Source organism: Lepidochelys kempii, chromosome 5 (assembly GCF_965140265.1).
Source record: "Lepidochelys kempii isolate rLepKem1 chromosome 5, rLepKem1.hap2, whole genome shotgun sequence".
Taxonomy (NCBI): Eukaryota; Metazoa; Chordata; order Testudines; family Cheloniidae; genus Lepidochelys; species Lepidochelys kempii.
Window position 1 is genome coordinate 16,776,989 of NC_133260.1, and position 26,634 is coordinate 16,803,622.

The 26,634-nt window shown below is 43.3% G+C and overlaps 1 protein-coding gene across 10 annotated transcripts in view; it reads left to right on the plus strand.

Annotated features, from left to right (window-relative positions):
* MAPK4 (mitogen-activated protein kinase 4) overlaps positions 1-26,634 on the plus strand; it is a 158,627-nt gene that overhangs the window by 32,202 nt on the left and 99,791 nt on the right. For 3 of the 10 annotated variants that reach the window (XM_073343540.1, XM_073343538.1, XM_073343539.1), the window contains one exon: positions 21,953-22,129. The exons of 6 other annotated variants lie outside the window; for them this stretch is intronic. The gene's annotated coding sequence lies outside the window, so the exon portion shown is untranslated. Of the gene's footprint in view, positions 1-15,834; positions 15,907-21,952; positions 22,130-26,634 lie in introns of those variants that run through there. One more of the 10 variants, XM_073343543.1, reaches the window with a different exon arrangement.

The following is a 26,634-nucleotide window of genomic DNA, read 5'->3' on the forward strand; positions in this document are numbered from 1 at the left end:
CCTGCGCCCATGTCTACCCAGGTGCTCCTGACCGACCTTACCGAGGCGGCCAGGAGCATCTCAGACATGACCTCAGATGGTTTTCAGGCCTATTGCACCGTCTGCTGCCACAAGGCAATGGGTTGCTGCTGCTGTGTAGCAATGCAGTACCGTGTCTGCCAGCACTCAGGAGACATACGGTGACAGTGAGCTGAGCGGGCTCCATGCTTGCCGTGGTATGGCGTCTGCACAGGTAACTCAGGAAAAAAAGATGCAAAATGATTGTCTGCCGTTGCTTTCACAGAGGAAGGGAGGACCTGACGACATGTACCCAGTACCACCCGCGACAATGTTTTTTGCCCCATCAGGCATTGGGATCTGAACCCAGAATTCCAATGGGCGGCAGAGACTGCGGGAACTGTGGGATAGCTACCCACAGTGCAACACTCCGGAAGTAGACGCTAGCCTCGGTACTCCTCCAAGTTAATGCACTTAGAGCATTTTGTGTGGGGACGCACACAATTGACTATATAAAAATGATTTCTAAAAAAACCGACTTCTGTAAATTCAACCTAATTTTGTAGTGTAGACATAGCCTACATAACTCCACACAACAGGTTTACAATCTAAGTAACTGCTGCCTTCTGTAAACTGTTTGGGGCATGGAATGTCTTTTTGTTCTGTGTTTATCCTGCACCTAGCACATTGGGGTTCTGGTCCATGACAGGTGCTCCTAGACACTACAGTAATAAAAATGATAATAATAAATAGGCTTCCCACCTCGCTATCCCAGCACGTCTCAGTACTGACCTGGAGGGACAACCTATCAGTCTATTTCAATGTACATGTCCATTTATCAGCTGACACACATGGGTGCCAGTTTGTGCTGGTTTTTGTAATATTTTGTAAACAGCCATCAGCTAGTGGTAACCTGTCATCACTATTGGCTTGAGCTTGATTTGAACTGGTAACCTAGAGTTAAAAGGCTATCCGTTCCTTCAAGTTCAAAATTTCTTTTTGGCTTGACTCCTTATTGCTGGTTCTCTCTTATTTATTTGGCTTTTTAGCTTAGCTTTTGGATGCAGCTGCCCATCCTGGTTTCCTAAAAGACTACTTTGAGAAAATGCAGCCAGAAATATAGCGTAGTGCAATGAGAATATTAAATGCCAAATGACCACTGCCTATCCTGCTGATCAATAGTGTTTCTTTGTTTACTTGTAGTCCCCAGTCTGTATTTATCAGTTGTCTCTAGCCTTGTACTTAGATTATAAACTCTTTGGGGCAGGGACCATCTTTTTGTTCTGTGTTTGTACCATGCCTAGCACAGTGGGGTCCTCTAGGCGCTATACTAATACAAATAATAAATCATAATAATAGATGTAGTGGACCAGTTTACTGCTCATGTTGGTCCTGTTCTGCAGCTAAACAGAGAACCTTTTTCTAAGGCTATTTGTTGATCTAGCACTTTTCACAATCTCATTCTCTATGTGAAAGAGAGAGAGCTGGACAAACTCTTTCAGTGAACAGTAAATTAGCATTTTTTAGGGCACCCAAACTATTTGTGAATTTGAGTCAAATTAGGCAAATATTTTAGCTGAAAAAAGTTAATTTTCCACCTTCCAAAATGTTTTGACATTTTGGTGTGAAAAACTGAAAAATAAATAGTTTTGGTTCAGAATGAACCAATTTTTTTTTTCAGCCACCAAACTGAAAAAAATCAATAACTTGACATATAAAACAAACTAACTTTCTTAATTACATCCAGCTAACAACTTTTATGTTAAATCTCAGCACAGTCTGGATACTAGGGTGATGGGTATAACAAACAAAACAGAATGTGACTCTAAAGGAACCAATTATAGAGGCTGGAAAACTGGTTTTATTGTAACAATATAGGCAGATCCCATAGTTGTAGAGTCCCTGCCAGATCCCACTCAAAAACAAGGGGTCCCAGAATGTATCACTGTCTGCATTTAAATCCCAGTGTCATAAGTTGTTTGCTCTTTTTTTTAATGTTGCAAATGTGTCATAATTAATATGTGATGCAGTACCACTAAGTAGAACTCAGAAAAGGATTTTTTTTCTTGAAACTTCTTTCAGCAGCATTTCAAATGTAATTGTTTTTTGCAATTAAAATTTAAGACTAGAAGGGGGAGAAGCAGATGGGAACTCACTGCTTAAGGCTTTAATTCATTTTGACCTCCCAAGTGTCTTGTGCAAAGTACTGACTGGGCATCTGAACTCCTATTTGAATGAGTTATTTTAGTCATTGGACTTGTGGGATAGTTGTAGAACCTAGACTGTGAGCTTCTGGGGGCAGTGACTGTCTTTTTGCTGTATGTCTGCATGGGCCGTGTACAATAGGGCTCTGATGCCTGCTAGGGGCCCTAAGGTCCAGTACAACTGAACAACAACATGGAAATGTCCCCCCACAAAGATGAAGTTGAACTAAACACACAATACCAAAATATCTGAACGCTCAAAATCCAAATCAAAATTTCACAGATTGAGCCTCTCTTCAGTGAAATAGTCAAAGACAACTGACTGTGTGCAAAGCACTTAGGTTCTGGGAGGGTGCCTGATCCCACTTACAATGAAATCAGAGGGAGTTTTGCTTGATGGGGCTCCAGGGACCTAACAAACAGGCAATGAAAGAACAGTTGTTTTGGCAGTTCTTGTTAGACCCTGAAACCACCTGAGCTACAAAAAAACAAAACAAAACAAAAAAAACACTAAAAACCCACCACACCCATGAAATTGATTTCCTAAACCAAATGGCAGATGCCTAAATGTTGCTGCCCCTTTAAACTCTGAACAAACCCAACCTTCTGATCTTTCCCAGTACAGTTTGCAAGGACAGCACCTAAAATGACTCCATCTCTGCTTTGCAAATAGCTGCCCCATTTCAGAACTCAAAGTATGTTTCCATGTGGCAAGATCTAATTCCAGACCTATTGAGTTATCTAGTTGCCTCTTTAAACCCTCTAAGAGAATCTCTACCCAGTAAACAGAACAAGCAATAAGAAGATGGTTAAGGGGGCAAGGAAGGGAAGAGGCCTGAATTCTAGCTTTTGTGGGGAGCAGGTGTGATGGGTTGGGTCACAGAAACCCCTTTGGGACTGCCACCTGATGTGCCTTGACTACCTCTGAGCCTGTTTTCCTTGCCAGCTTGGGACTTCAATGCCTTGCCTTGTTTGAGCCAGACACGCTTGCCTGCTGCAAACACAGATCCAAGTCTGAACCACATCCCCCCAAGTTGCAGGCTTAACTGAAAACAGCTTAAGAAGTGCTCCTGTCTCCAGCACTCAGATACCCAGTTCCCAATGGGATTGTGACAGATCCTCTGCCCGGGAAGCTCCGTCCCCTCCTTCTGGGGCCCACCGACTTCCTCAATAAAGCTCAGAGAGGCTTCCAGTTATGCAGCACCTGTGGCTTTATTTACACACACAGTTTTCCCACCACCAGCATTGAGCTGCTTACAGGGTTAGGTCTCTCTTTAGCTAGCAGTCAGCCTGCAGCCAGGTGCCTCACCTTTCCCTCTAGCTGCCCCCTTTATCCTGGCTCCCAGCCCTTATAGCTGCTGGCTTGTCAGGCCCGCAGCTGGGGCCAATCCCCAGACCAGGCATCTATTTCTCTTGATTGGAGCTGGCTGAGCAGGGGCTAATTAGGTGCTTTTGCACCAGCACTCTGCTACAGGGATCTAAACCCCAAATAAATATGTTTTACCCTGTATAAAGCTTGTACAGGATAAACTCATAAAGTGTTCGCCCTCTATAACACTGATAGAGAGATATGCACAGCTATTTCCCCCCGCCCCCCCCCCGGTATTAATGCTTATTATGGGTTAATTAATAAGTAAAAAGTAATTTTATTAAATACAAAAAGTAAGATTTAAGTGGTTCCAAGTAATAACAGACAGAACAAAGTAAATTACTAAACAAAATAAAACACACAAGTCGATGCCTAATCCAGTAGGAAACTAAATGCAGGTAAATCTTACCCTCAGAGATGTTCCAATAAGCTCCTTTGACAGACTAGCCTCCTTCTAGTCTGGGTCCAGCAATCACTCACACCCCTGTAGTTACTATCCTTTGTTCCAGTTTCTTTCAGGTATCCTTTGGGGTGGAGAGGCTATCTCTTGAGCCAGCTGAAGACAAAATGGAGGAATTTCCCTAAGAGCTTATATAGTCTCTCTCTTGTGGGTGAAAACCCCCTCACCTCTCCTATGCGGAATCCAGCTCAAGATGGAGTTTTGGAGTCACATGAGCAAGTCACATGTCCATGCACGACTCAGTTCTTTACAGGCTGGTGCCACATTCCCAGGAAAGCTCAGATGTGGATTGGCATCTCTCAAAGTTCATTGTCAGCTTAAGTGTTTCTTGATTGGGCACTTACTGAGAATAGTCTTTTTTCAAGAAGCTGACCAAATGCTTCACTGAGGCTACTTAAATTCAAACAAGTACATAGCCAATATTCATAACTTCGAATACAAAAATGATACATGCATACAAATAGGATGAATATATCCAGTAGATCATAACCTTTGCAGAGATATGTTACATGGCATATCTAGCAGAAAACATATTCCAGTTATGTCATATTAACACTCATAAGCACATTTCTATAAAGTATTATGGGGTGCAACATCAGAGCAGGCTTCATTATTACTAGCTGGAGAGGAAGGGAAAGAGGCCCATGTCACCCCTGGTGTAACTCTATGGAAGCCAGTGTAACAAGACCAGAGGTGAATTTGGGCCAAGAATTTCGGCGACTCCTGCCTATCTTCTTGGTGTGTTCACAGTGTCTATATCATCAGGGAGAGATTCCAGGTAACGCTGGCCTGGATCAAATGAAAATACAGGGCCCCAAGCCCATTTGTGTGCTCTGGTGATTCGGAGGCAGGAGTGGAAATAACCTCCAGAGAATGCTGGCACCTTCTTAGTGGCTGGATTGGCTGATCTGTGTGGTCCTGCTTTGATCCACCTTGGAGGTACCTCAGACCACAGGACAAGCTCAGTCATTGGGAATGGATGATAAACCTAACACACTTCTATAGAGATCAGCACCAGTCTAATCTTTGGTCTGAGCTATTTGAATCTTTCCAGCTAGCTCTACTGAACAGCCTGGGCTTTCAGCATGTTCAGAATCTAAAATCAGATGGGCCTGTTGCAGACATTCCTTATTTTCATAATGGGCACCCTACCATGCAAAAAAAAAGCCCACTGTAAATTAGCATTATCCTATGGGTCTCTCAGTGCATTCTGGTGTGATCTTCCTACTTAGGCCTTTTTCCTGCAATGGGATTTGTGTGGGTGTGAACATGGCTGTGTGGCATCCCCTCGAACATTGAACTCGGTGGGATGTTGCTCAAGGGTAAAGGTCTGCCAGTGCAGGTCACATGGCAGGATTGGGCCTTGGACTGTAATCTCCCCAGAGCAGGGCTTATGTCTTCCTTTTGTGTCTTGCTGTTAAGGCATGCTCAGAGCTCTGCTTCCCAAATACCAATAATCAGATCCCCAAACACCCCTGAACTTCGGGGTGTTTAACATTTGAATCCGAATGTTGCAGCTTTATCTTTTATTAGAACATCCCCCCAGATTTTTAATTTCCCCCAAAGCAAACTTCGTTCATCTATTTAACATCAAAACAGTAAAGAACTGCAGGTTAGATGCATCCCTAGTGCAACTCCATTGACTTCAGACAAGGAACACCAGGGATGAATTTGGCCCAGTATTTCTGTGCAATGCTCTGGCTGCTGTGGCTCTTACAGGGCACTCCTCTATTTCTTTGCCATATCTCTGCATGGTAGGTTATTTACAGAAGTGGTTTCTAAAAATAGCCAGCTGGATTGAGCTGTGTCTTCTCTATCACCCCACATAGCTGCCAAACTCTGCACAGATGGGCTGCTCCGTTCAGAGATGCTCTTTTACAGAAGGTTATTCCACATAATCTCATTATTCCTGTAGGTGATTGTGCTGAGCTGCTGCTGAAGCTTGTTCCCAGCATAACTTTTTATTCTCCACATGTCAGGTCGATAGTTAAGTCGCTTGGTATGTGCTTTGTCCTGGTTCATGCTATTTTGGGATCTGGACTTGTAATACTTTTATTTTGAATTCTCTGAAGAAAATTCTCCCACATTATTCCTGACACGGACAAGCTGCTACCAGCATGTTATTTTCATTGCCCTTGGCATTCAGGACTGCCAGCCCCACACATTCAAGAGTCATGTGTCAGGCCCCAAAAAATCATGAGATTGGCTTAAAAGTCGTGAGAATTTAAAAAAAAATAATATGGTCATTGTTTTCTTGGTTTTGAACCTTTAATTTAGGGTTCATGTTTTCCAGTGCCTCTCTCTAACCACGAGGGATAGAAATGTAGGGGTTTTTTTTTTTAAAAAAAATGAAAGCTGAGACTCTCTCCTATTCATTTGACTCCAAGAGCTGAAGTTCCAGGAAAAGCACCAAATAGTGCCATTTAAATTGCAAAAGTCAGCAAAACTACTGATCTGTGTTTAATTCTCATATAGGACCAGACGGCCACCTTTATTCATAGTGAGTAGTACTGGACTCCTCCAATAAATCCCATTTAAAATGCATGGAACTATTTGTGGAGTAAGACCTTACTCGCGCTGAACAGCGGTACACAGTCTGGCCCGTAACGCCTTTGTAAGCTTCAATATGGATGGCAGCCTGGAGCTGCAATGCTCTGAGGAGCTGATGTGCTCAGCCAACAGGTAAAGCTTAAATCTCTTTCATTTGCAAGAAGACAAATGACTGGGAAGCTGGAGCAGGCTGGTGAAGTGCCCGTTTAGCCATGTCTCCTAAGTGACTTCAGGGTTGCCCAAAGCTGTTGGCTGGAAAGCCCTGGAAGCCTGTTTGTACAGCACAGGTGACATGTCAGTACAAACCTCCCTGTTCTACCCAGCTCGTGTTCCTCACTTGTGCCAAGGATGAGAAGCTTGTTCATGGAAGGAAGTCTCTAGGGTCATTCATTCCTTGACCTCTCTCCTGAGCCCACAGGCAATGGTATCAAATGAAGGTTATCTATAAATCCACCCCAGAGAAATATTTTATTTCTATAGCTCTTAAGTGGTACATGGTACTGGACAAACACATTAAAAAGGACAGGTCCTTGCCTCCAGAATGGGAGTCAGAAAAGGGATGGCGAGCAATGCCAAGCAAAGCTGGAGGAGTAGGGACTGATATGGGAGGTAAGAGCATACATATTGCATTGTTTCCTGTTCTTTCTTTTGTTTTTTATCATCGTGTTTGCTTGTTGAAATATATTATATTTGTATAGAGGGAGGAAAGTTGGACAAGTGGGTGACAGTTTGGGCTAGCAGATGGAGCACTTGGACTGAGAATCAGATAACCTGGGTTCTATTCCTGGTTCCTTCACTGACCTGCTATGTGACCTTGGGCATGTCACTTCACCTCTCTGGGATTCTGTTTCCCCTCCCATCTGTTGTCTCATCTATTTAGATGTAAATTCTTTGGGGCAGCAACTGTCTCTTGCTTGGTTTGTACAGTGTCTAGCACAAAGAGGCCCCATTATTTGTTGGGCCTCTAGGAAATACTGTGATACTGCTAAGTTTCAGAGTAACAGCCGTGTTAGTCTGTATTCGCAAAAAGAAAAGGAGTACTTGTGGCACCTTAGAGACTAACCAATTTATTTGAGCATAAGCTTTCGTGAGCTACAGCTCAATAAATTGGTTAGTCTCTAAGGTGCCACAAGTACTCCTTTTCTTTTTGTGATACTGCTAAGGAAAGCGAGGAGTTGAAGAGTTAAGGTATTGGCATTTTGTGAAATGGATTGTGCAGACAAATGAAATTTCCTCTTTTTTTTTTTAAGGCATATCTTTATTGTGATGTTTATAAGATGAGCATGCAGATCTGCGAGCCATAAAGCGCAGCGCCCCAAAATATAATGCAGTACAGCATGAGCTTTGTCAGTGAGTAACAGGATAAAGGGTGTGATTACAGACATTGCTTTCAGAGACACAAATGCAAGCACTTAGTGTTTCTAATGATATCAGGCGCTCATCTTGCAGAGATTGCTTGTAGTTTATAACACGTTTCTGTTTGTTGGAAGGTAGGAGTCAGTAGACAGAATTGCTGTATTCCATTTCTCTACCTGCTGGGGTAATAGGGAGAAAGCAGCAAATGCTGCTTTTATTTCCTTTGGCATTAGTTCTCTGTCACAGGCTGCATGGTCACTGTGAAAAGCCTCTGGGGCTGTTTCTACATTACACTTTACCCCCCTAAGTGAAAGACAGAGAGAGTTTCTAATTAAGGTCCTGGGGAGTGTTCAGTCTTTTAGGCTACTGCACCTGAGGTTAAGAAATTGTCCTTGTACGTTCCTTAGATGCTAAGGATGGATATTTGGATTGGTATTGTCACCATTTTAACAATAATCTTTCTATTCTGTATCTAGTGATGATGAGTCTGTTCTACTGGAGGAACATTGCCCCAGTTTAGTAACCTGGAAGGAGTGCATAGGAAAAGAGATCTAGATGGCACAGTAGTTTCACACAGTAGCCTTTCTTGTATGACGATGTATGTTGTGTTCCTTCAATGTGTTGTTATACGGGTTACAAGTAAAATGAACTGTGTAGTCTCAGTTCTAGTATGAATGGTTTTAGCCTATGTTAAAGGGCCAGATCCTGATACTGTTGCTCATATTGAGTAGTATCTTATTCTGGGAGTAGTCCCATTGAAATCAATGCTTGTGCAGTAAGGGACTACTTGTTGTGAGTAAGGCTATGAAATTCTGGCCCTAAGGGAGCCTGATGTGTTCGTCTCTGCATAGGAGCGCTCTAGGAGGGATGGTCTGGCAGTAGTGGGCTGGCAGAGCTGTTTCTTTGGAGAAGCTTATGTAACCCACATGCTTACATGGCAGCATTTAGTGGTGCAAAGAAGGGAAGAAACAGGGGGGAGAATACTTAGTCCCTTGTTTTGGGGGGCTCTGAGTGCTTGCAGACTTGCCAGAGCCATGCAGGATGACTCTGCTGGATGGACCTGAATTATCTAGAAATTGGGTGTGGTGGGCACTCAGTGTGTTCATTAGCTGTTTGAAGTATTTGGGTGACTTCCATTGTGGGCAAGCAACCTGGTAGTGTAACCCACACACCTCCTGGGTGGGGTGTTCTGTCCCATCTAGTGGCACCGAGACCACTTAGAGAGAGAAAAGGAGTCTGCTCTACAGCCTTAGCTAAGAGTCAGTTGGCTTTTAGCTCATGTGGTAGAAGCTCATGCACTAAGCTCCAGAGGCCCCAGGTCTGAGGACAACCGGGGTCTGTTGGTGTTACAATAGCACACCCAGAGTCACTCTCCGGGAAGGGAACAAACAGGAACTCAAGGGGACAGGGAGGAGTTTATAAACAGGAAGAGTGGGAGCCAGACTGAAGGGCTGAATGATGTAACAGTGCAAGGACTAGAAGGGTCTGCTGTAAGGATCGTGCTCCAGGGACTTTGCCAGGCTTGTTGGATTAGACTGCAGGCTCCCTCGCTCCATTGGAGAAGAGGACTAGAACTGCAACAGGCTGTGCAAATTGCAGATTTCTGTTGCAAAAAATCAATGGGGATTTGAAGGAGATTGTGGGACGAGCACTTGGTTCCCAACTTGAAGGAGCTGGTGTGCTCAACATTCCACAGAGACTGAGAAGGGTAAATCTTCCTAGGAAAGAGCCTTGTGAGTGGGGTTGGAGGGGAAGAGGAGGGGAGGGGAGGGGAGATATATGTATATATGTGTGTGCGCACACATAATTCTATTTTGCATGTGAAGATGTGATAATCACAAGTACCCAAACTGGGGGAAAATCCCCTCAAAGTGGTGTGATTAAGGGTTGTTACTGACAGTATTCACAGTTGCTGTAAAGGTTTAGAAGAACAGAATATATGAATGGCCATACTGGTCAGACCAATGGTCCATCTAGCCCAGTATCCTGTCTTCTGACCATGGTTCCTGATGCTTCAGAGGGAATGAACAGAACAGGGCAATTCCGAGTGATCTATCTGCTGTCGTCCAGTCTCAGGGCTTGTCTACAATTCAAATGCTACAGCGGCACAGCTACCTACCTCCCATCCCCAAGAGGCGGTAATGAGGTTGAAGGAAGAATTTTTCTGATGAACTGTCGCTGTCTACATGGGGATGTAGGTCAGCGTAACTACGCCTCTCATGGGTATGGATTTTTCACATCCCTGATCAACGTAGTTAAACAGACCTAATTTTCTAGCGTAGATCAGGCCCCAGCTTCTGACAGCTGGAGATTTAGGGACATCTGGAGCATGGGGTTGTGTCCCCTTACCATCTTGGCTCTAAGGAAGATGTGGACAAATTGGAGAGTCAACAAAAATGATAAAAGGTTTTAAGAACCTGACCTATGAGGAAAGGTAAAAAAAAAACAACAACAACTGGGCATATTTAGTCTTGAAAAAAAGAAGTCTGAGGGAGGGCCTGATAAGTCTTCAAATATGTCAAAGAGGTGGTGATCATTTGGTCTGCATGTCCACTGAAGGTACAAAAAAGAAGTAATCGGCTTAATCTGCAGCAAGGGAGGTTTAGGTTAGCTATTCGGATAAAATATCTAACTATAAGGGTAGCTGAGCACTGGAATAGGCTTCCAAGGGAGGTCATGGAATTCCCATCATTAGAGGTTTTTAAGAACAGGGTAGGCAAACACCTGTCAGGGATTGTCTAGGTATACTTGGTCCTGCCTCAGTGTAGCAGGCTGGACCAGATGAGCTCTCAAGGTCCCTTCAAGCCCTACATTCTGTGACTCAGTGATTAGCGTAGTGCTTTTCCCAAGCCTCTTACACTTACACCCAGCCTGCCTACTAAGTGCCTGGCTCTCAGTTTCCCATTATCACATGCTCCTAAAATTTTATCAGATTAATGTCTGAAAAAAAATAATTTGAAAGGACTTGCATCCCCCATTTCTGTATTTAGAAGAGAATGTTGCTCTGAAAGGAGGAGGAATGTCTCCTCTTGGTACATTTGAGCTTGGTGGTGTTTGGTGTTAATGCATATTTTGGACAGAATAAAGCTGTCTAGTGTTAACTTATTTAAATAAATTTTTCTATTATTTTCTATATTAAGCATGTTTAAACTAGTGATGGGTGAACGAGTTCCAGACATTATAAAAAACAACTAGAACCAGTGCCCCTAGAGGTGAGGCCTAAACTAAGATTCTAGATCTGACCACTTTCAACACTGGGAAAGTTCAGATCTAAACTGCATCATAAAAGCATCCAAATGGAATCCCTGAATTTTGCTCATCATTATTTACAACCTTTACATGCAGCATCTTTGATATTCCTGGAATTTGAATTTGTGCAAGTTCTTGATGGTATCTCAGAGGAGTAGCAGAAACAGTGCTTGATCCTCCTCTTGATGTACACCAGTGTTTCTCAGGAAGAACTTTACTGAAGTCAGCTGAGTTGCACTGGTGTGAGATCAGAAGTAAGCCCACAGTATCTTTTATGTTAGTCTGCTCCTTCTTGAGTGTGCACAGTATACAAATACACACACACTGTTGGTGGCACATTTCTTTTTTGTACTAAAAAGCTGTAGATACCAATCCAAGATAGCAAAGTGATTTGCCATGATTAGGCATCATGTTTTCACTCATACTAATTCATAAGGAGGAGATTCCCAAATAATCCATTAGTTAATAAAAGAATTCCACCACTTCAATAAATTTACTCTTTTTAGAAAAAAAATGAGTGTATCAAACCAAAAAAACTTATGGTTGGTAGAATTAAACCCAGCTGCAAATGGAGAATTATAACACGTGTAACAAAAGATTGTAGCTATAATACCAAACTGTTTAGGGATAGATCATGTCTAGTTTTCTGTGAAGTACTTGGGAATGCTATAAAATAATAAAAGTGAGGACTAGGACAATGAGTGTAAGAATTAGCTTGCTAAAATGACCAGGTAAGAGAAATGTATGGATCTCAATGGATGATTGTGAATACATCACTAGGTTGGGAACTGGGGTTTCCCAGTTTAACATCCCATGCAAATATTTTATTTGGGCTGATTGCAGAAGGCACATTGGATAGCAAGGTCATGTAATGAATAATTTTTTCAAGGCATTATCTGGTTTTCCTTTTGGAATCTATGATTTTAGACCAGCATTTCATCTTCTTACATTATCTCCCAGTGGAAAAGTGATCCTGTCCCATTTCTGCTTTGTATTCAGGTGATCTGACAAGTCACACCATGGTTGAATTGTTAAGATTGTCTGACTGTGGGTCTGCTGAGTGACTATCACTTCTACACTATTTCAGGTCTCTTTAAGTCTCCGTGTGCCTTGCATTGCTTTCCATTCATTCCATGATCAAATTAGTGTTGTCTAATTCCCTCAGTGTAATTTGGCCTGACCATAAGCACAATAATTTAAAAAGAAAAGTCCTTCCCCCATATAAGCAAGTGTTAGGAGAATATCCAGTTGGACCATACTGAATGGTATCGCTGTGCTTTTTGTTGGAGTGTTCATTTTCTGTATTTGTGCTTAAATTGAAATAAATTGTAAATATTCTACCAACATTCAGGCCATGATACTGGACTGCTATGCATGCATCCACTTTTAGGTGGAGGGTATCTTGTCTTGCAGACGTTAGTGGGTGGGGCATTTTGATGCTGGATACCTGGCGGAAAAACCCTCCTACATATTATTCCATGGCATCTTTTAAATTTCACACAGAGCAAATAGGACTGCTTATTTTTAAGATCTCATCTAAAGGAACTACAAACATTAAACTGCATAGAATTCAACTTCCCTGTCACAGAAGGGTAAAGGTCTGGATTGACCTTGTGGGCAACGATCTGTTACAAACCCGACTTCTAGGCTATTAGCCCTTATCCAAGATTATCTTTCCCTGAATGCCTTGTGATCTTTGGGGACTGCCAGTTACAAGGATTAAAAACGTAAGACCTCACACCTGGTGATGCTGACCAGAATAGCTGTTGCTTCTCCCAAGAATCCTAGTATGAGAGAATGAAGAAAACCTCCATGCTGGCAAAACTAATATGATCTGGTCCTGGATAGCTTGCATGTTACTGAAGATGCAGCTCTTGCTTACATAGCATCCTGCAAAGCAGAATTGTCAAGGCATGAAGGATCCCAGAGGAACAAACTGTTTTGCTGATTAATTAAAAAGCAGGTTACACTAGTGCACCTGTGACACCTAAGAACATAAGAATGGCCATGCTGGATCAGATCAAAGGTCCCTTTAGCCCAGTATCCTGTCTTCTCACAGTGGCCAAAGCCAGGTGCCCCAGAGGGAATGAACAGAATAGGTAACCATCAGTGATTCATCCCCTGTCATCCAGTCCCCGCTTCTGGCAAACAGAGTTTAATCATTGATGGACCTATCCTCCATGAACTTATCTTGTTCCTTTTTTGAACCCAAGTGTATTTTGAATCTGGTGTATTGTGCTTTGCTAGCACACCAATACCCAGGAAAAAACTGAAGCAGAATGGTTCCCTGTGCTGCTATTTCTCTGCCTGTTTAGGAAGATGAAAAGATGAAGGTTAAAAACAAGCCAAAACCCAAACCTGCAAAACCCTGTGGGAGCTCATTGATTTGAGCCAGTAATGAAAAATACTTCATCACTGCCTAGCTGTAGTTTAATAACAGAACCATTATTATACCAGTAATTTCTCTCAGGTCTCCTACCCCCTCCGTAAAGGCAATTCACATTAGAACATGTGGGGTAGAAGAAGCTGGAGCATTATGCCGGTGTTAGTATCTATACTGTGGCAAAGTGCCTTGTTCTCCTCAGCAGATTCAGTCCTTTTTAGCCTTGGAAACACCAGCTTGGGCAAGACAAATACTTACAGGTAGCACAGGGTCTGGTTATTCCTTTCCCTGATCGTGCATGGTTTGGCTTCCCTTTCGGGGAGGGAGTACAGCCTCCCTTCCTAGAAGGGTTCTATGTCTTGCTGCCCTTAGCCTACTAACAGCTTCCTTCCCTTCCACTGGGGGGGAGGGTTTAAAAAGGTCTCCAGCAGTTGGAGCCAGCTGAACCTAATTAGCTCCCTAGCAACCCCTTTTCCAGCTGAACCTTATTTCCCCCGGTTCTCCTCAGTGGACAGGGAGAGGCCTTTTAATCTCCTGGGACTAATTACTATCCCTCCCTTTTTTGTAGCTGTTTATCCTGGGTTTACCACAATAGCCTCTGATTGTTCTGCTTTAAACAATCCCTGCATAATAGGAGATGATTCTGAATGGGGGGTGGCTTTGCTTGTCACAATAAGAAAGAACTTAACTCAGTGAGGAGTTCAGCACAATAACCCTCTAATTATGCAACTTCCTTTTGTATGGATCCAAGTGCCATTCATTGCCAGTGCCTTAGTGCACAGTCTTGTGATTCTTTAAGGGGCCTCGGGACAGGACGTCTATGATGGGAAACAGTGGTGCAGAGGTAAATGAGGACAAGCTGCACAAGAACAAGACTTGTTCTTCAGCAACATTTGGAAAACTAAGTTGTCTGCATCACTGATTGCATTCATGGTATGATGTGGGGAGGCGCTACCTCTCCCCTGAAACTTGACCCAGTCCTGGGGAGTGGATTGTTGTCTGGGGCTAAGTTTTCCCCTTCCACTGAAACCCAGTCCTTCTGCTGGTCTCCCAGTGTGACCTCATCTGTAGCCCAGTTGTACAGCCCCAGAGTATTCTGCAGAGCAGCAGTAAGTGCTAGGCTGATGCAGCTCTTCCTCCTCACCTCGAGGTGGCATAATTTAGGTGGTGGAATTTCCTTCCTTAGAGGGTTTTAAGGCCTGTCTTGACAAAGCCCTGGCTGGGATGATTTAGTTGGTGTTGGTCCTGCTTTGAGTAGAAGTGGGACTAGATGACCTCCTGAAGTCTCTTCCAACCCTAATCTTCTATGATAACGTGCAGCTCGTCTACCATACTGCTGTGTGAGGAGATGGGAGACGCTAAGGAGCATGGCAGAGTAAATGCAGACAGGCTACTCTGGTGGGAAGGGCGGCAGAGGAGAGTAGTAGAGTTAGGAAAGAGGCAAGGTGGCTGCATTTAAGTAGGGCTAGATTCAGGCCAAGGCCCTGAGCTCCTTGATTCATACGAATGTCAGAATCTCAGATTTCATTTGAATAAGGGGAATGCTCTAGTCCTTGTGGTTGTGGGGAAAAGCTTTAAAATGTGAATCAAGTGCAAACCAATGCTCTGATGTCTGCATACAGCCTGATAGCTGTGAGATAGGGAAACTGCCCAGTTCTTCGCAATGGGGCATTATTGCCAAGACCTGGGGAAGCCAATTCAGGAGTTGGTAGGGGGCAGGGGTTGAGTGACTCCGGTAGTGGGAATTCCATAGGAAAACCTTCTGCTGGTTCCTACTAGTTCTTGTTGGTAAGTAGGTTTTGGAATAGAGAATCAGGCCCGTTAGGCGACAATTCCTGGAACTGCTGGATTTGCTGTTTGCTCCTATGGAGCCATCTTGTAGGGAACAGGAGAAAGGAAAAGCTGCAGGGAATTTGCCCACCTCTCATCTGCCACTAGCACCTGCATCATCGGAAACAGAAAACTGTTGAAATCTCTGAATCATGCACACAGCCAGTCTACTAGAACACCCATTTGTTATTATTTCATTCACCTTCCCTCACGCTGCTTGCCTCTCTCACCAGTCGTCATGAATATAGGGGGAAGGGTAGCAACCTTTATGTATCCTTAGCAGCTGTACTGGATTGCCTTACCTGTAAAGGGTTAAGCAGTTCAAATAACCTAGTTGGCACCTGACCAGAAGGACCACGGAGGGAAAAAAATACTTTCAAATCTGCGGGGGAAGGATTTGTTTGTGGTTCTGTGTGTTGTTCCTTCTCCGGATGGAGGGAGAAGCCAAGCAGGTACAATATCTCCTGAAAAATATACCTGGAATAATCCATTTAAAACCACAGAAACTGTGAGTAGGGCAAGGAAATGCATTAGGTTATCTTTTGTTTTGGCTTGTTAATTTTCCTATGCTACAGTGGTAGTCTCATTCCTGTTTTTGTAACTGAGCTGAGCCCAGAGGGGAATCCTCTGTGTTTTAAATCTTTCTATTATTCTATAAAGTTACCTTCCATCCTGATTTTGCAGGTGTGATTCTTTTACTTTTTTCTTTATAAATAAAATTCTTCTTTTAAAAACCTGATTAATTTCAGTGTCCTGAAGACAAAGGGTCTGGTCTGTGCTCACATTGCTAAGGCAACTGGTTGGTATTTTTATTCTCAAGCCTCCCCAGGAAAGGGGGTGAAGGGGCTTGGGGGATATTTTGGGGGGGGATAGGGATTCCAAGTGACCCGTCCCTGAATATTTTGTGTAAATCACTTGGTGGTGGCAGCAATATCAGTCTAAGGAATTTGTGCCTTAGAGAAGTTTTAACCTAAGCTAGTAAAATATAAGCTTAGGGGGGTCTTTCATGCGGGTCCCCCATCTGTACCCCAGAATTCAGAGTCTGTGTGGGGGAACCCTGACATATGTTCTGTCTTTTCTAGTCAGACTGCAAGCTCTTTGGGGCAGGGAAAGTCATCTATTGTGTTTGTACAGCCCCAGCTGGTGGAAGCTACCACAGTACAACTAAGCAGGCAAGGTGATGGGGCAGGAAGGAAGGCTGTTCTAAAGGCCTTTGGTTAGGAGAAGGAGAGGACAATTAAGTGCTGCTGGGGAAGTGGAGAAAAGGGGGAATTAAATCTTGTTACGCTCCTGCCAAGATCAACCCAGGCTGTTTTTTTAATATAGCAGTTTATAAAGAAGCTAATAAGCTGAGAGCATACAACAAGCATACCTCATAGTCTTTCCCAGAATACCCTCTTTGCTGCCCCAGCCCCATTTTGCAGCACATTAGTTAGTTTAGGGCCCAGTCTTCTTGTCTATTCAGGAGTAAGGGTTTGCAGGATCAGGACCTTTTAGAATACAAGGTCCCCAGGCAAGGGATAGGCCTTTTGTTCTTTAATTGGCTCCTGTGGTGCTGTGTTAATAATAACCATCATGTGGCAACACTCACAGTTTAATTATCCATCCAACTAGGGAGAACTCCAGACTTCCAACAATTCCAGCAAAAATAAAAGGCTTATTTGTTAAATAGTATTTATCTGAGAGTGCCTTTGGATCCTGTACCTTATATAGGAAGGAACCCTAGCAATTCACCAGGCATAAATAAACCACATGGAAATTTTTGTTGAAGGTTGTCTAATAGCATAAAAAAAACCCCCATATCAAAGAAGAAAAAAATAGAAAACATCACAGACTCCCTAAATACCGTAGACTGGCACAAGAGTCTAAGTAAGCCAAAGAGACAAACGTGTCACTAAAGAACACAGCAGGGTGAATTTAAAGTGATTCTGTAAAAGAGTCTGAACAGCAACATGGGAGCAAATCCTGAGTGCTTTGCTTGAACACTGTACTCAGTGGGATTGTGTGTGTCTATAAAGTGAGCAGGATCTGGCCAGCTTGCATGACTATATTCATGGATATTTTATTTTAAACAAAAATTGAAAGTCATTTCCATGCACTGTTGAAACCCAGATATAATTGCTCATGCATTAGACCCATAAAGTGAAACCAACCAACATCCAAACAGTGTGAAGGACACAAAGTAAATCAACAGAACAAGTAGCTGCTAGTATTCTTTATTTGTGGTAATATGGTAGGACCAAATGGCCCCAGTTGTAGGCTCTTGCCATGCTAAGTTCTGTGTAAACAGAAATTACACATAGTCCCTACCCTTAACAGCACTAAAATACAGAAAGTCAGTGAAAAGTATGTTAAAATGTTAATATCTTTTCGGTTTTGATAATGTGATTAAACCCATGCAAAGAAATTTCTTAGGTTATTTTTGTCCTCACAGTGCTCCTTTAAATATTCCTGGTAAATTTGACTGTATAGTTCCCATTGTCATTTTCTTCTTTTTATTGAAAAAGATGCAGTACCCTCTTCTAATGGTCTGAACACTGGATTGGGAGCCAGTGTGCCACAAAATTGATGTCTGTCCTTGGGCAGGTAGAAGACCAAGATTCTCCAAATCAGGTGTTTAAATCCACACGTGGGCACCCAAGTAAAAATGGCCTGATTTTCGAGGTACTGAGCACTCACCACTCCTACTGACTTCAGTGGGAGCTGTGGGTACACAGCAGCTCTGTCAGCAAGCCTTATGTTTAGATGCCTACACTGAAGCACCATGTTTTGAAAACTACTTATGGCCTTAAAAAGAACAGGAGGACTTGTGGCACCTTAGAGACTAACACATTTATTTGAGCATAAGCTTCCGTGAGCTACAGCTCATTTCATCGTAGCTCACAAAAGCTTATGCGCAAATAAATTTGTTAGTCTCTAAGGTGCCACAAGTCCTCCTGTTCTTTTTGCGGATACAGACCAACAGGGCTGCTACTCTGAAACCTGCTTATGGCCTTAACTCCTTTGCACATCCATTTCCCCATGTGCAAAGACGGTATAAGGATGCTGACTGTTGTGTTGCTGAATTAGTTTGTCTGTAGAGTACTTTGAAGGTGACGAGTGCTTTATCAATATTCCGTATCATTATTATCCAGTGTGTACTGTTTATGTTGTGGGGTATTTTTTTTTTTTTTAAGATTCTCAAAGGCTGTTGCAAGGCAACGAGACTGCTTGTGACAGCCAATGGTCAGACTCTGGATGTCTCACACAGCAATTTAAAATCAACCCATTCCCCAAACAATTAGGAAGAACCAACTGGGGGGAGTGCAAGTGGGCTGTGGTACAAACCTGCCCTCCTTTCAGCTCTGACAATTAGGACATTATGCAGCTAAATCCCGTGCTATTCCACAAATGCAAGAGATTGAAATATAACTATGTTCCTGGGTGACAAAATACCCTTAGAATCTATGACTCCTGCGCCGTTTTTACAGGTCCTGGAGAAAGTTACAGGGAACCATGCTGCGATAACACTGGCAATGAACTAATAGATCTAGTAGGTCTCTTCTGTCTCTAATTTCTGATTCTGTGATCATGCTGGGAGCCTGAAGCTGAGCTAGGAACTACAGTGATGTTCTGTAAGTCATGTGTATTTATAATTTATATAATAGCTAAGATTTATGGTCTGCAGATATCAAAGCTCTTTCTAAAGGAGGGTATCCTTATCCTTATTTTATAGATATGGAAACGGAGGCATAGGCAGATTAAGTGACTTGCCCAAGTTCCCCCATCGTGTCAGTGGCAGATTTAAGAATAGAACCCATCCGTCCTGCCTCTGAAGCCTTTGCCCTACCCTAGGCCCTGTTGTTTTCTGTATTTCTGCTCTCCCGTTCTTGCCTACTTTTTAAAGCATCACCAGTTTAAATGGGAGGTTGCCTCACTTTAGATAAGCTATTACCAGCAGGAGAGTGGGGTGGGAGGAGGTATTTTTTCATGCTTTTTGTGTATATAAAAAGATCTTTTACAATTTCCACAGTATGCATCCGATGAAGTGAGCTCTAGCTCACGAAAGCTTATGCTCAAATAAATTGGTTAGTCTCTAAGGTGCCACAAGTACTCCTTTTCTTTTTGCGAATACAGACTAACATGGCTGTTACTCTGAAACCTGTCATTAATCTGTCAGTAATCTTTCCGGGCATCCAGGTGCCATTTATCATAGGAGCCTTTCCTGTGCACACTGCGGAAGGAAACCAGCTCTCAGCACCTATCCCACTGATCTGGAAGATGACAAGACCTTTTCATGTAGACTTGTAACTGGTCACAATAATGACAGAATCACTTGTCCTGACATGGTGAGGTGGTTCTCCTCCTGCCAGGGTTGGTTATATCCCCTTCATCCTCGACGTGGTGCTTCTCCTGCATGTGATCTCTGTCATATCTGGAATTTCATAAAGTCTGAATGCAGCAAAATATGGATGGGTGACGTCTTCCCAGCGAAGGGCCATAGTGACAACTGGCCACGTGTCCTCCTGAATCTGAGGGGCCTTTCTACTGCACTCCCCCCTCACCAACCCACCAGCCACAAGCTTGCTTCCTCATCATGTCCACCTGCTGGATAGATTGACTGTTCAAAACAGATAGCCCTACTGTGGAACTGCATTTTCCCTAACGCTCCCCCAGAGTGCTTTAAAATGGGTGGCAGTTGTATGGCCCAGTCACTCTTTAATATCTGATCATAATCTCACATCAGTTGGACTCCAATTCCTAGTTCAATTTAAATGGACTAAGTATTCCATCATCCACAGCTAAATGGCATCTCTGCTGCTTTGATGATCATTGTAGGTTTGCTACAGCGACTTTCATAAGGCCACTGAAATGATGCTTTTTCCTTACAATGGGCTTTGGGAATCAAGAAGAGGGAAAGTAGATGTGCCATTACTGTTATGCTCATGGACCCTGACAGAGCTGGCCTCCTGAAACTCCCATTGTATTAGGCGAGGCACCTCCTAGGATCAGGCCCTGCATTAGTTATTGGACTGGGTAGGCAGAATGAGATGGTTGTTGCCTACTGTGGTAGCTGTGCCTTAACCTTCTGGGTGGAATTGTCACATCTTTTACTGCCTGGTCCTGGACTTCCTCACCTCTGGGGTTTCCTCCTGTATTAAAGGGCAGCCATATGAAAATCACAGATGGCCACATCCCTCAGGCCGCTGGTGCTGCTAAGATAGAGAACCTGTTGTGTGTTTGCCTTCCTGCTGTAGTGCATTATTCTGTCCGCTGTTGGCACTCTGCCCTAAGGGCCAAATCCTGATCTCCATAGGCCAGGGAAAGGGGACATGCTGTGGCAGTGAGGAGGGGAGCATTGCATGCCACCCCGTCTCCCCCCCACAACCCACAAGGCTGCTGTGCGGGTGTCACTGCTTCCTCCAGGCTGTAATAGCCTCTGCCCCTGCTGCAGCCCCACCACCATCCATAGGATTGAAAAATGGAATCAAATAAGCAGGGGTCCATCAAGCGTGTCCTGGCCGGCCATAGTGCCATGTTGTCCTCTGTCATGGCAGAAGGTGCTTCCATGCACCCTCTGTCTGGGCTGTCCTATTCCAATCCCACTGTGCAGTCGAACCACAGTATTTCCACTACCTGTCAGGCATTCTTTTATTGTGGTGGGCAGGGTAGGATTTTCCCCTAGGTCCATGGTGTTCACCTCATAGTAGATTCTCCTTGCTCAATCTATAGATAAAAAGTGCTACATAAGAGCTAGCTGGTAGTATTATTATTACTCTTTACCATTTTCCTTACCAAGCCGGCTTCCTGAAGGAGTAGAGTTGTATTTATACAGCCCTTTCTGATCCAAAACCCAGCCAGCTGCTGAACAGATCTGTTCACGTCAAACCCAACAGGTTTACGGTACCCAATAGTACCTGACAGTTCCAATATACTCTCTAAACTTTCAGAACACATGTTCACACTGAATCTTTGTGCATTGTTCTCACAGGCGTTGATGCATCTGGGGCAGATGTACAACTACTGCAGTATATCCATGGACTGAAATTAAACGGTTTCTTTTTTTCATAATGCACACTGCATTTGACTGTGCCAATTATTAACAATTACGCTGACAAGGAAAATGTTGATCTCCTTCCATTTTACATAAAATATTCCGATGGGCTCAGGATGGTGACTCTTTCTTCTGATTACGCTTTTGACTCTCTCCCCTCTTGATTTATTTGGTGGTGGTTCTCTTAGCACAGTGTCTCATCCACTCACACCTGGCCACAGCTTCCTTGCTTTAGTTAGCACCGTTCACCATGGGTTCAAAGCTCAAAAGTGGCCTCAAACATGAGTGGCGTAAACCCTACCCATGGAGTGGGAGGGAAATACAGAGAAGAGAATCTAAACTCTAACTTGTCTTATTGGCTAGTTACTGCAAATTATGGGTCCAAATTCTGGCTTTAGATTTGTACACAATTCCCCCTGAAATCTGGAGTTGTCCTAGCTCACATTCAGTTCCCATGCCTCTTTGCTGAAACTGCCAGCAAAGGTACATGCGAGTTTGGATGACTGTTTTTGTTATGCAGGCACGCATGCATAGGACACTAGACTAAGGCCTTGTCTACACTTACCGGGGGTTCGACGTGCGGCAATCGATGCAGCGGAGGTCTCCTGCCGACTCCTGTACTCTACCTGAATGAGAAGCACAAGGGGAGTCGAAGGGAGAGTGTCTCCAGTCGACATCGCGTAGCGTGGACCCCGCGGTAAGTAGATCTAAGTATGTTGACTTCAGCTACGTTATTTAGATCAATCTCCCCCATAGTGTAGACAAGGCCTTAGACTAGGAATTCACTGTTTTTCGTAGGTCACTGACCCTTCTGTGGCACTAGGTCAACTGGCCTGGATTTGAACCAGAAGCCTAGGCTTCATCTCTCTTTGCCAATCCTGTGAACCACCAAATCTTTCCCCTCAGGTTTTAAGCTACTGAAGCCTCCTTTTTGCAACCTTCACAGCTAAAACTCTGATACATGTGTAATTTCTTTGCCACATGGGCTTGTGAATTGTCCTCTTCCTTGTTCACCTTCAGCATCAAGGTGCCATCTTTTCAGGACCTTGGGACTTGATTTTTTTCCCTCTCCCTTTTCCTTCTTGTTCAGGTTTTCCCCATGTGACTTTACCATGCAAGTTTGCAGTGTTGTTATATATAGTGTTGAGATATTACATCACCCACCTTGTTTTTCTCTTTACCGTGCAAAGCATCCTATTTGCTTTGGATTATCCATTTAGTTGCAATATTTGATTTCCATGCTGAGGGCTTGACATTAAAACATCCACATTTAGTAGTAGCCACACCGTGGCATCTGAGATGCTGCATTTTGTACTCTAAATAAAGGGGAAAGAAGTGGAAGCCAAATTACCAGTCTGGTGACTGTTGGAAAATGTTTTTTAGTGGCTACCAGGATCCTGCTTGCACCTGTTTGCACCTTGCATCCTAACTTTGGTTTGTTTTAGTGCTGTGTATCTTTCTTTATCCATTCACTAAATCTCTATTTAAATACTGACTCCACAGTGTCCTGGCTTGGTACAATTCTCTTCTTCCAGGAGGTCTGTGTTGACTATTCATTGTAGTAATTTAAAACAGAGCTTAATGTTTTGTATTTGTCTTATTATTACTTTTTAATTTCTGCTAAAGGACAGAAAAGAAAAACAGTATCATGTACCATGCCCTGGTGTTTGCAGAAAACCCACTGTTAAACCCACAATGAAGTAAAAGGACCATCCTGCTGTTAAATTAATGGGACAATTCTTGTGATTAAGGGCTGCGAGACTAGACCTAAAGCTTGCATACAGAGTGCAACAGGAGCATATCCCATGATGCTAAAGCCTCTTCTAAACTTCACCCAGTTTAATTTTTCTCTCTCCTTTTTGGGTCATTATAAACACTGAATGAAATCTAGTCAGTCACAGCTTATGATCCCAACTTTCTCACTGTGATTTCACGCCTGCATGTACTGCTTCACTTCAAAGAGCCTGTGAAACCCCAAAACATTAGGATGTAACTTGTCAGTTAATAAAGGGACTACTACTGGTACATACAGCGCTAACCAGCTGAAGGTAGAGTCAGTGCAGGGTTGGTTAGACAGACCTGAATGTTGCTTTCAGGACATGTGTTGCTGCTGTGTTGTAAACAGAGCATGGTGGGAAACTGGTTTTTCTGACCCATGAGAATTTTCTGAGATTTTGAAAAAATTTCCCATCACAAATGGGTTGAACGGCCAAAAATCTCAATTTTTTCCGCAAACCGGTTATCCAAATAAAAAAAATTCTGATCTAGTCATTTTATTTTGATGATTTTGCAACTTCTTTTTAAAAATGTTAACCTTTTTAATTTTTACCTTTAAAAATAACTAAAATTTCAAAACAAAAAGTTTCAAACCAAAAAACCCAAAACATTCTGGGTAAAAAAAAAAGACAAGTGGAAATGGGAGGTTGTCAATTTTTTCCAGTTTTTTTTTCTAATTGGGAGATCCCTTTCCCATGAACAGTTTCTGTTTTGACAAATTGGCATTTTCCAATCAAAAAGAGGTTTGTGGAAAATTCCCAGACTGCTCTAATTGTCACTGGACACTTATATGGCACTCGCCAACTGTTCATCTCAAAGTGCTTTACAGATGCTGAATAAATCCATGACGAAAGCAGCTGGTGATTATTACATAGAAGAAAATAATCCTAGTTAATGACTGACTCAGCAAAAGAGCCATGTGATGAGTTAGCAAGTGCTCATCCGCAATCCCCTAATAACCCAACATATTGTTGTTGGGGGAAGGGAGGGGTTATATGGTTTCAGCACTGTTGGCCTATAGTTGGCCACATGTAGATGGTACCTAACCCTATTTTAAGCAAACTAAAATCTTGGATGGAGCAAGGCTGCAAAACTGTTTGAGAAGTTGGGTATTTGGTATAGAGGACTGGTGGCCTAGTGGGTGAGGCATGAAAGTAGGAAGCAGGGGTGCTGGATTCAATTTCCCAGCTCTTCCCATGTGATCTTGAGGGCCTCACTTCTGCACCTCAGCTTCCCCACCTGCAAAATATGGATGATAATACCCACCATTGTAAAGCATGCTACAATATATATAGTACGTGATGAAGCTGTGGGGCTCCCTACACAGACTCTACTCTGAATAAGACATTGTTTTGCTTGGGCTGTATTATTTGTTTATAGGACTGGTGCCACTTTCTTCCTGTTGCATAGATCTGTACTGGGATCTGTGCTGTTCAACATACTCAGAAATTATCTGGAAAAGGGGTGAACAACGAAGTGGCAAAATTTGCAGACAATACAAAATTACTCAAGATAGTTAAGGCTAAAGCAGACTGCGAAGAGTTACAAAGGGATCTCACAAAACTGGGTGACCAGGCGACAAAATGGCAGATGAAATTCAACGTTGATAAATGCAAAGTAATGCACATTGGAAAAAAATATTCCCAACTATGCATACAAAATGATGGGGTCTAAATTAGCTTTTATCACTCAAGAAAGATCTTGAAGTCATTATGGATAGTTCTCTGAAAACATTGACTCAGTGTGTAGCAGCAGTCAAAAAAGCTAGCAGGGGTTGATAATCCTACAGTGTAATGGGGCTGCCACTTACTGAGTGCCCCTCATTTCCAGAGGTCCCTCTGCAGCATCCACCTGTTCTCCCTCTTTAGGGCCCCTTCTGAGCTCTACTCAGTCTCTTGTATGAGTAGACCCATTCTCCACGTGGAGCTGGTTTATCGACCACCAACTGTCCTGCATAGTTCTTAATATCTCAAAAATCAAGTGCAGCAAGGTAATCCAAGAGTTCGTACTTATCTCTGGCTCTTCTGGCACCCACATGGAGCTCTTTTTCGGCCAGCATCTGTTCTTCACAGGGTCACCACTCCTAGCCATTTCTAACTGGTGCTCAGCCTTCCAGCTCCAGCTTCCTTCTCCTCCCAGCATCTCCCCTATTCTGAGGAAGAAAGCAGTTTATATATTGCCCTCCACCAGAGAGCTCTCTTGACTGGCTGGAAGTGAAGGGAGCATTGCCTTCACCCTACACTACAGGGCTTTTGGTTTCAGGCCCTTAAAGGGACAGTGTCCTGGGTTTTTTCCCCCTCCATCCAACTACTAATTCCTGAATACCATTTCTTCGGCTTTTGTTCGTTCTAGCTTCCTGGAATGGGATCTTCTGGCCACATCTACTCTTAAAGGGCCAGTGTACTCCATTACATGCAGTGTAGAACAGTGCTGATCAATCTGATTATACCTGTGTATTCACTGGCTCAGCACAGGTAGGGAGTGTTACCTTCCCCCTCCCGTTCCCCCCCCCCCCACTTCACCTTCTGCTTGAGAATATTAGTTTGAAAGCCCTGGAGGTAGTTTGTGCAGTTAGATGAAATCCTAGCCTTGTCTAAAAGACTGCTACACTCATTTGGTGTTCCAGTCCTTGTGATATTGACTCCTTTCAGTGGATTTCAAGACTTATTGTGCCTCCAGGTAAATCTGCATCTCCGCCTCCAATAGAAGCCAATATTTATTCACACTTATTATATTTACAGGGGCAGGAATTGGAGTCCCATAGTACCCAAAAAGTGACCTACCTATGTTCACACAGCAGCCCAGGTGGTGGTTTATAATAAGAAGACTGAAGGAACCATACTCCCTGCTCCTTGCTCTAACCACTAGTTTATCCTGCTTCTCTGGAGTATAATTTCTAGAAGGAACTACTGCACTAACATGTAATTCTTAAGGTAGAACTGTTCCGCTTGAGACCTACCAGCTGAACATGGCCAACAAGTTGCTTATCATTTCAGCAGATGTTTCTCTGTTTTTCCTTTTAAAAGCCAGTGGAAGTTATTAAGAGATTCTCCCCACCTCTCCTGGGAGTGTATGTTAGCACAGCTGAAACCCAGAAGCTCAAGTAGGCTTCCGAAATACAATTTTATGCTTTTGAGACCCCACATTAGGCTGTCTTTGCTCACCTTATTTGCATTGGATTCTGGCAATGAGGTGGGAGCTCTCTACTAAGTGAGACAAAGGAACAACTGGGTATTCTGCGCCTGTCAGGAATAAATAAACAGAACTGGAGGGCCACCAGGTGACCTTTTGTCATGCATTAAGAGGGCTTGAATCCTAGGCTCATGCTCATATCAGTTTGTTTTAGCTTGTTAATGTCAAGGGAGTTTGAACATCCTCCGCAGGGTAATGCTGCATCTGTGTAACAAGGATTCTAAATGCTACATC